A 9,681-nucleotide genomic window follows, 5' to 3' on the forward strand; every position below is an offset into this window, starting at 1 on the left:
CCTTGCCTGCCCATCGCCTGCTGCTCCTCTGCTGTTGCTCACGCCCCTTAGTTTGGTATTCTCAGACACCTCCACCTCTCGTCAACTCTTTCCAATGGTCGTAAAGGAGATCAATCGGGTTGTAATGAGTGTTTTATTAGGTTCATAGTGCAGAAGGAGGGTCACACACCACCAGGGTCATAAAACTACCCCTGGAAATGCCAAAAAGGAGATCAGTCGGGTTCTAATGAGTGTTTTATTAGGTTCATAGTACAGAAGAAGGGTCACACTACCACCAGGGTCATAAAACTACCCCTGGAAATGCCAAAAAGGAGATCAGTCGGGTTCTAATGAGTGTTTTATTAGGTTCATAGTGCAGAAGGAGGGTCGCACTACCACCAGGGTCATAAAACTACCAGTGGAAATGCCAAAAAGATCAGTCGGGTTCTATTGAGTGTATATTTAGGTTCATAGTGCTCCAAATCAAATATGTGTACTTGGGCACCGAAATACTAAAGAATATGACCTTTAGTTTGTTTTCATGAAAATATTGGAGAGGAGAGAAGAGGCTGAAGGGAACATGAGTAAGAGGGTTCACTTTTCGAAGAGGAGAGGAGGGAAGCGAATGAAGGGTGTAAGAGGACGAGCATTCACCCTACGAAGAGGAGAGGAGTGGCTGAAGGGAGCAGGGGTAAGAGCTAGGAGCCAGGTCAATACGATATACATACTTCATGAATACTGTCAGGCTGTATTACACACGTCGACAGAGGGCGCACGGACCAGTAAAAAGAACCCTTGCATCTTTCAGTGGAGAGAGGAGAGGAGAGGAGCTGGGAAGGGCAGGTAGAGAGGGGAGATGTGGGAAGAGCAGGGAAGGTTAGGTAGAGAGGAGAGGAAAGTGAAGGGAAGGGATGGGAAGGGTAGGTAGGTAGAGGAGAGATAAGGGAAGGGAAGGGATGGGAAGGGTAGGTAGAGAGGCGAGATAAGGGAAGGGAAGGGATGGGAAGGGTAGGCAGAGATGAGAGGGAAGGGAAGGGAAGGGATGGGAAGGGTAGGCAGAGAGGAGAGGGAAGGGAAGGGAAGGGAAGGGATGGGAAGGGTAGGTAGGTGGAGAGGAGAGATAAGGGAAGGGAAGGTATGGGAAGGGTAGGCAGAGATGAGAGGGAAGGGTAGGGAAGGGAAGGGATGGGAAGGGTAGGTAGGTAGAGGAGAGATAAGGGAAGGGAAGGGATGGGAAGGGTAGGTAGAGAGGAGAGATAAGGGAAGGGAAGGGATGGGAAGGGTAGGTAGAGAGGAGAGATAAGGGAAGGGAAGGGATGGGAAGGGTAGGTAGAGAGGAGAGGGAAGGGAAGGGAAGGGATGGGAAGGGTAGATAGAGAGGCGAGATAAGGGAAGGGAAGGGATGGGAAGGGTAGGTAGAGAGGAGAGATGAGGGAAGGGAAGGGATGGGAAGGTTAGGCAGAGAGGAGAGATAAAGGAAGTGAAGGGATGGGAAGGGTAGGCAGAGAGGAGAGATAAAGGAAGGGAAGGGATGGGAAGGGTAGGCAGAGATGAGAGGGAAGGGAAGGGAAGGGAAGGGATGGGAAGGGTAGGTAGAGAGGAGAGCTAAAGGAAGTGAAGGGATGGGAAGGGTAGGCAGAGATGAGAGGGAAGGGAAGGGAAGGGAAGGGATGGGAAGGGTAGGTAGAGAGGAGAGATAAAGGAAGTGAAGGGATGGGAAGGGTAGGCAGAGAGGAGAGATAAAGGAAGGGAAGGGATGGGAAGGGTAGGTAGAGAGGAGAGATGAGGGAAGGGAAGGGATGGGAAGGGTAGGCAGAGAGGAGAGATAAGGGAAGGGAAGGGATGGGAAGGGTAGGTAGTAGAGAGGAAAGATGAGGGTAGAGCTAGATAGAGAGGAGAGATGAGGAAAGAGGTGGAAAGGGTAGGTAGAGGAGAGGAGATGAGGGAAGGGATGGGAAGGGACAGTAGAGAGGTGAGATGCGGGAAGAGGTGGAAAGGGTATGTAAAGCGGGGAGATGCGGGAAGTGCTGGGAAGGGACGGTAGAGGATTCAGGTCAACAGTAAATGCTTAATTAACACGATTACATCTGAAACACAAGAGGTACAGGCCGTTAAAGATAACCTACTCTACGCATCCTTTATTGGAGAGAAGATGAGGGAAGGGCCAGGAAGGATGGGCAGAGGATTCAGGTAAATAGTTTATGCTTAATTAACACGATTACATCTGAAACACAAGAGGTACAGGCCGGTAAAGATAACCTACTCTACGCATCCTTTATTGAAGAGGAGATGAAGGAAGGGCCAGGAAGGATGGGCAGAGGATTCAGGTCAACAGTTTATGCTTTATTAACACTATGAAATCTTAAACACAAGACGTACAGGCCGGTAAAGATAACCTACTCTACGCATCCTTTATTGAAGAGGAGATGAAGGAAGGGCCAGGAAGGATGGGCAGAGGATTCAGGTCAACAGTAAATGCTTAATTAACACGATTACATCTGAAACACAAGAGGTACAGCCCACTAAAGATAACCTACTCTACGCATCCTTTATTGAAGAGGAGATGAAGGAAGGGCCAGGAAGGATGGGCAGAGGATTCAGGTCAACAGTTTATGCTTTATTAACACTATGAAATCTTAAACACAAGACGTACAGGCCGGTAAAGATAACCTACTCTAAGCATCCTTCATTTAAGAGGAGGGGGAGGAAGGGGAAGTCCGCGAGGAGGAGAAAAAAAGAATTAAAAAAGAGCAAGAGGAGGAGGAGGCGGAGGAGGCGGAGGGGGATGGAAGTCAACAAGGCACCTGTTAGAGGCTACTTAAGACGGATAGTATCTCGATGAGTGACAAGGAGCCTCTAGTAAGTAGCCTAAAGGACCCAGGAGTGCCAAGAGTGCCAAACAGAACCCGAGGGCACCAGAAATTTAGCCAGGGGGGTGCCACGGGGGAGAAGAGAGCGGGAATAAGGAAATACCAAGCCCCACTACGTCTTCCCCTTCCTCCCTCATGCATTCTCCAACACATTGCATCATTTTTAGTCCCTCCACGGAGCTCATTCCACGTCCCTTTAAAGCATTTCCGCCGCATGGGAAGGAGGAAGAGAGAGTGAGAGGAAGAGAAAGAGAGAGGGAAGCAATGATATAGGGGCAACTAAAGGGGATGGAGGCGAGGGAAAGCCGTGAATGGAGCGTGTGGTGAGGTGAGCAGTGCGCCGGCCAGCCACGGAGAGCCCCGAGCCAGCCAAGCAAGGAGCACCACCACCACCACCGCCACCAGCACCTCGACGCGCGCCTCTCACAGTTGCCAAGTCTGGGTGGCGAGCTCTGGCGGGGGTAAAATGATTTTGCGGGACAAGCCACACTCACGCACACACACCCGCACGCCACGCACACGACAGCCACGCCCTGGTCGCCTCTAAACGCGTGTGCTGCAGCGAGGAGCCACGGATGGGGTGAGAGGGGCGGGAGAGGGACGAGGAGGCGAGAGGCTGCGTTGCCGGGCCCTAGACGGAGTGGGAAGTGTCAGTTTCAGTGCCATTCGCTGGGTGTGAGGTGAGAGGTGTGTGGCCGCCCCTCCGCCGCCGCCCTCACCTAAACCCCCTAAACCTCATCCTACGACTCCTGCAAGGTTGAGGATCCCCTGATATCCTTCGATCCTACGCGCGGTCAGCCTCAAGTCCTTCAGGATAACTCGGTGTAGCATGCTGGGGCGTCCGTAGCCTGTCCCAGCTGCCAGGCATGGAGAGTTTATGTGTGAGTATCCCCGTGTGTGTTTGTCCTGTGTCATGTACGTTTTACGCGTGTATGTGTGGCAGGGTTTATGTGTACACAGTTTCCGGTCTCCTCAGTCTTAATCTTGCTCCTCCTTCCTCCTCCTTCCTCTTCCTCCCCCTCTTCCTCCTCCTCCTCTTCCTCCTCCAGTGACGATGCTTGATGTAATGACTCACGAGGCAATTATAGGATGAGCGAGTGGCGAGTTCTTCCTTTCGTTGTGGATAATTATGGCCTTTATCAGGTTAATTACTGTCGTGAGGTGAGGGATCTTTTTCCCCACGAGGATATGAATATTAATCGGGTTATGGCATGAGAGTTGCTGGGTCGTGGGGGGTGAGGGGTGGGGGGGGGGGGGATGGTGTGTGTGTGTGTGTGTGTGTGTGTGTGTGTGTGTGTGTGTGTGTGTCATTTAGTTTATTAGTGTTGTTGTTGTTGTTGTTGTTGTTGTTCATATTCTTATTTTCTTCCTTTTATTTTTCCTCATTTCCATATTTTATTTTTTCATTCTTATTTCATTCTTCTTCCTCTTCTTCTTATTCTTTTTCTTCTTTTTCCCTTCTTCCTCACCTTCTTCTTCTTCTTCTTCTTCTTCTTCTTATTATTATTATTATTATTATTATTATTATTATTATTATTATTATTATTATTATTTTTATTATTATTATTATTATTATCATCATCATCATCATCCGTGTGACACAATTTACCTGGTAAGGCGACTTCTATTTTTAGCGACGCAAGTTTTCCTCGCACTTGTGTTTTAAAATGAGCTTCGTGTCTGAATGAAAATACCGAGAGAGCGAAAAGAAGTGTAGCTGAGCACCACTTCACGTTATTATTATTATTATTATTATTATTATTATTATTATTATTATTATGTGGAGTAAACGTACCTAGATGCTGTTTTTTCTCTGATTTTTATTATTCTTTCTTTTATTATTATTTTTCTCATTATAATTTCCATTTTTCAGTATTTTTCTCCTCTATCATTTTTCTCTTATAATTATTTTTCCTAATTTTCTGTTATCAATAATTTTTCTTTTTATCATTTTCTCTCATCATTAATTTTCTCTCTTGTCATTATATTTCTCCTTTATCAGTATTTCTTATCATTATTTTTCCCTTTTATTAATATTTTTCTCCTTTATCATTTTTCTCTCAACTATTTTTCTTATTTTTCTGTTATCAATAATTTTTCTTTTTATCATTTTCTCATTATTATTTCTCATTATCGTTATTATTTCTCCGTTGTCTTTAGCTTTCTCCTTTATGAGTAGTTATCTTATCATTATTTTTTCATGAGCACAATGTCTCTCACAACGCAGACAATATTTCTTCGTTATCTTCATTTTTAGAACTTCAATTTCTTCATCCCTCCGCCGCCTCGGGATAAGTTTGCTTCCCCCTTCTGTAAATAACTCTTGGAGAATGTCATGGGGTAAGAGATGAGGGATGGGGCAGATTTGTGTGTGTGTGTGTGTGTGTGTGTGTGGGTGATTGATTCACACACACACACACACACAAGATAGGCTTAATAAGGACGATAAGTGTGCCGCGTCAAGGTGATTTAATTAAGAGAGGTGAGGCGCAGGTGACGTTAGGAAGGTTTATTATTATTATTATTATTATTATTATTATTATTATTATTATTATTATTATTATTATTATTATTATGGTTAGAATTTTTTTTTTTTTTTTTGGTCAGGACGTTATTTGGGGGCTTATTTTCTTTCTCTCTCTCTCTCTCTCTCTCTCTCTCTCTCTCTCTCTCTCTCTCTCTCTCTCTCTCTCTCTCTCTCTCTCTCTCTCTTCTTAATTTTCTGCTTTTCCCAATATAAACAACAAAAACTACTACTACTACTACTACTACTACTACTACTACTACTACTACTACCACCACCACTACCACCAACACCACCACGACCTTAATGACTTTCAAACAAAGTTACTTAATGAATGAAAATGGGAGGAGGAGGAAGAAAAAATAAGAGTAAAAAAAAAAAAGCACAGTTGCCAATGCGATAAGAGTCTATGTTAAGGGAGACTTTGAACTGAGCCAATTTGGGACCCGTTCAATACTCGTCTGAAGGTGTGAGATTGAAGGAAGGACAGGAGGAGGGATACAGCTGGAAGGAAGGGAGGGAAAAGTGGTGGTTTGAGGAAGGAAAGGAAAGGAAGGGAAGGGAAGAGAAAGGAAGGGAAGGGAAGGTGTGAGATTGAAGGAAGGATAGGAGGAGGGATACAGCTGGAAGGAAGGGAGGGAAAAGTGGTGGGCTGAGGGAAGGAAAGGAAAGGAAGGGAAGGGAAGAGAAGGGAAGGGAGGGAAAGTGTGTTAGTTTAGACTAGGAAAGGAAACGAGAGGAAAGGAAAGGACTGGAAGGGAAGGGAAGAGAAGGGAAGGGAAAGGATAGGAAAGGAAGGGAAGGGAAGAGAAGGGAAGGGAAAGGATAGGAAAGGAAGGGAAGGTGTTTAGTTTAGAATAGATAGAAAAGGAAACGAGAGGAAAGGAAAGGAATGGAAGGGAAGGGAATAGAAGGAAAGGGAACAGAAGGGAAGGGAAGGGAAGGGAAGGGAGGGAAAGGGAATGTCATGGAAAGGAAAGGAAAAGAAAAGAAAACATGTAAGAGGAGACAAGGAAATAAAATAAATGAAAAGGAAATGAAAATTGTAATCCAAGGTGAGAAGAGTGAAGAAAAATAGAGTAAATGAAAGATGTAAGAAAGGAAAGGGGGAGGAAATATTTGAGGTGAAACAAGGAAAAGAAAGGAAAGGAAAGGGAAGGGAAGGGAAGGAGATAAAAAAGGGTAGGGAAAAAAAAGGAACGGAAATGGAAAAAAAAGATGTAAGAATGTGAGTCTTGGAAGGGAAGGGAAGGGAAGGGAAGGAAGGGAAATGAAGGGAAAGGAGAGGAGAGACAAGGCAAGGCAAGGCAAGGCAAGGGAAGGGAAGGGAAGGGAAGAGAAGGGAAGGGAGAGGCAAGGCAAGGCAAGGGAAGGCATGGCAAGGGAAAGGAAGGAAAGGAAGGGAAAGGAAAGGGAAGGAGGGGGAAGGCAAGACAAGAGAAGGGAAGGGAAAAGGAAGGGAAGGGAAGGAAGAGAAATGAAGGGAAAGGAGAGGAGAGGCAAGGCAAGGCAAGGCAAGGCAAGGCAAGGCAAGGCAAGGGAAGGAAGGGAAATGAAGGGAAAGGAGAGGCAAGGCAAGGCAAGGCAAGGCAAGGCAAGGCAAGGCAAGGCAAGGCAAGGCAAGGCAAGGCAAGGCAAGGGAAGGAAGGGAAATGAAGGGAAAGGAGAGGAGAGGCAAGGCAAGGCAAGGCAAGGCAAGGGAAAGGAAGGGAAGGAAGGGAAATGAAGGGAAAGGAGAGGAGAGGCAAGGCAAGGCAAGGCAAGGCAAGGCAAGGCAAGGCAAGGCAAGGGAGAAAAGAGGAAGCCGATAGGAGTGAATTGAATTACTTGGTATATAATTTTTTCTTCATCATTATATTTTCCTTTTTCTCCTCCTATGCCTTTCATCTTATTCTTCACTCACTATAGCGGGGATAATGATGCTACTACCCTTCAATTTACACCATTATCATCACCATCATCATCATCATCATCATCATCTTTTCCTTCTCCCCTTTTTCTTCTTTCTCTCTTCTTCCTCTTTCTCATGTTCTTCACTCTCTTAATGGCAATGATAATACTACTACCCTTCAATTTACACCTTCCATCATCATCATCACCATCACCATCATCATCATCATCATCATCATATTTTCATTCTATTTCTCCTCCTCTTCTTTCTCTATCTCATGTTCTTAACTCTCTTAATGGCAATACTAATAATACTACCCTTCAATTTACACCTTACATCATCATCATCATCACCATCATCATCACCATCATCATCATCATCATCATCATCAGCTTAGCAGTTTACGATAATATCCCTCGTCATCGATTAGTCACCCCGTTGCCATCGCTGAACTTCGCCGTGTGTGTGTGTGTGTGTGTGTGTGTGTGTGTGTGTGTGTGTGTGTGTGTGTGTGTGTGTGTGAGTGAATAATCCATTTTGCATCGGCCCGTTTCTCATTATATTAGATTACACTTAACGCCGCTAATGTGTTGTGTGCTGCGTCATAGTGTAATTATGTAGTGTTGTGTATGTTAATTATGATGGGGTGCTTAGTGTTGGTATAGTATATGTTAAGGTAATTTATTGTTGACGTGAAATGTGTTAATTAAAAAAAAAAAATAGAAGGATGTTGTGAAGGAGAGGAAAGGCAACACACACACACACACACACACACACACACACACACACCCGGAGTCAAGTCAACAGTGAAATTTGACACTTTCATTTACATTGCCTGCCTGTCCCGTCTCTCTCTCTCTCTCTCTCTCTCTCTCTCTCTCTCTCTCTCTCTCTCTCTCTCTCTCTCTCTCTCTCTCTCTTCTTTTCCTTTGTTTTCCTTTTTTCCGTCAGTCGACACACGCTTTCTCAAAAATTTTTCCTTTCCCTTCTTTTCCTTTCTTTTTTTCCTTTCCTTTCTCATTTATCCACAGTTTATCGCTTTATCTATCAACCTATCTATCCTTTTAACTGTCTATCTGTCTATCTATCTATCTATCTATATCTATCTATCTATCTGTTTATCGCTATCATTACCGCCTCATCTGGTTCACTCTGGCGGTCTCTCTCTCTCTCTCTCTCTCTCTCTCTCTCTCTCTCTCTCTCTCTCTCTCTCTCTCTCTCTCTCGCTGTTTATTAAGACAAGCCTCTCGAGATGGGGTTGAGGCGCCTTGGGGTGACACGCTTGTTACTGAGGAGTGCTTGTAGAGGCTCTGGTGGGGGTGTTGGTATAAGGGAAAAGTTAGATGGGGGAGGAGAAGAAGAGGAAAAAGAAGAAGACGAAAGAAAGAAAGAAGAAAAAACAGAGAAAGAAAGAAGAAGAACAAGAACAAGAACAAGAAGAAGAAGGCTAAGAACAACAATAAGAAGAACAAGAGGAGGAGGAGGAGGAAGAGGAGGAAGAGGAAGAAGTCACAGATGATTGAAACTAAATTGGTTCTTCTTGTTCTTCTTGTTCTTCTTCCTCTCCTTCTTCTTCTTCTTCCTCTTCTTCTTCCTCTTGTTCTCAATTCACCACCACCACCATCACCACCATCATCATCATCATCATTATCATCATCATTATCTTAGGCCAACACTAATGAGTCTAAATTATGCAAATACTGAAGGATACATTATTAGGATGCGGAGTTGGAAATTGTATAAATAATAATTGCGTTCGTGTGTGTGTGTGTGTGTGTGTGTGTGTGTGTGTGTGTGTGTGTGTGTGTGTGTGTGTGTGTTTGGATACAGTTTCTTCTCTCTCTCTCTCCTCTTTCTCTCTTTCTCTCCCTCTTTCTATTCTTCTTTCTTCTCTTTCCTCCATTCCATCAATTTATTTTCTCCTCCATCTTTTCTCTCCCCTTGATTCTCTCCTTCGCAGCTCGTTTCTTTCTTTCTCTCTCTCTTATTTATTTTCTGTTTCTCTTTTCTGGTATTGTTTGTCTTTCCTGTATTTCCTCTTCTTTATTTATGGTATTGCTCTCTCTCTCTCTCTCTCTCTCTCTCTCTCTCTCTCTCTCTCTCTCTCTCTCTCTCTCTCTCTCTCTCTCTCTCTCTCTCTCCGGCTATAAATACTTTCTCTTTTATCTCTCTCTTTTCTCGTTTGTCTTCCATTTCTTTTTCGTGGTCGTTTTATTTTTCTCCTTATTCCATCTTTATCACTTTTTGTATTTCTCTTTTTTCTTTTTAATTTTTTTTTTACTGTGTTTCTCTTTCTTATTCTTGTTTTGTCCGATTTTCTTTTGTTTTCTTTCGTTGTTCTTTCTTTCTTTCGCTCGTTCTCTTTTATCCTCATTAATCTCCTTCTCTCTCCTTTCTTTATTTGCTTCCTCCCTCCC

The 9,681-nt window shown here is 44.2% G+C and overlaps 1 protein-coding gene across 1 annotated transcript in view; it reads left to right on the plus strand.

Moving 5' to 3' along the window:
• Positions 1-3,125: 3,125 nt before the first annotated feature.
• LOC127008749 (alpha-1,6-mannosyl-glycoprotein 4-beta-N-acetylglucosaminyltransferase-like) overlaps positions 3,126-9,681 on the plus strand; it is a 39,672-nt gene continuing 33,116 nt past the window's right edge. Inside the window, exon 1 of the mRNA XM_050881108.1 lies at positions 3,126-3,730. The gene's annotated coding sequence lies outside the window, so the exon portion shown is untranslated. The remainder of the gene's footprint in view (positions 3,731-9,681) is intronic.

Source organism: Eriocheir sinensis, chromosome 38 (genome assembly GCF_024679095.1).
Source record: "Eriocheir sinensis breed Jianghai 21 chromosome 38, ASM2467909v1, whole genome shotgun sequence".
NCBI lineage: Eukaryota > Metazoa > Arthropoda > Malacostraca > Decapoda > Varunidae > Eriocheir > Eriocheir sinensis.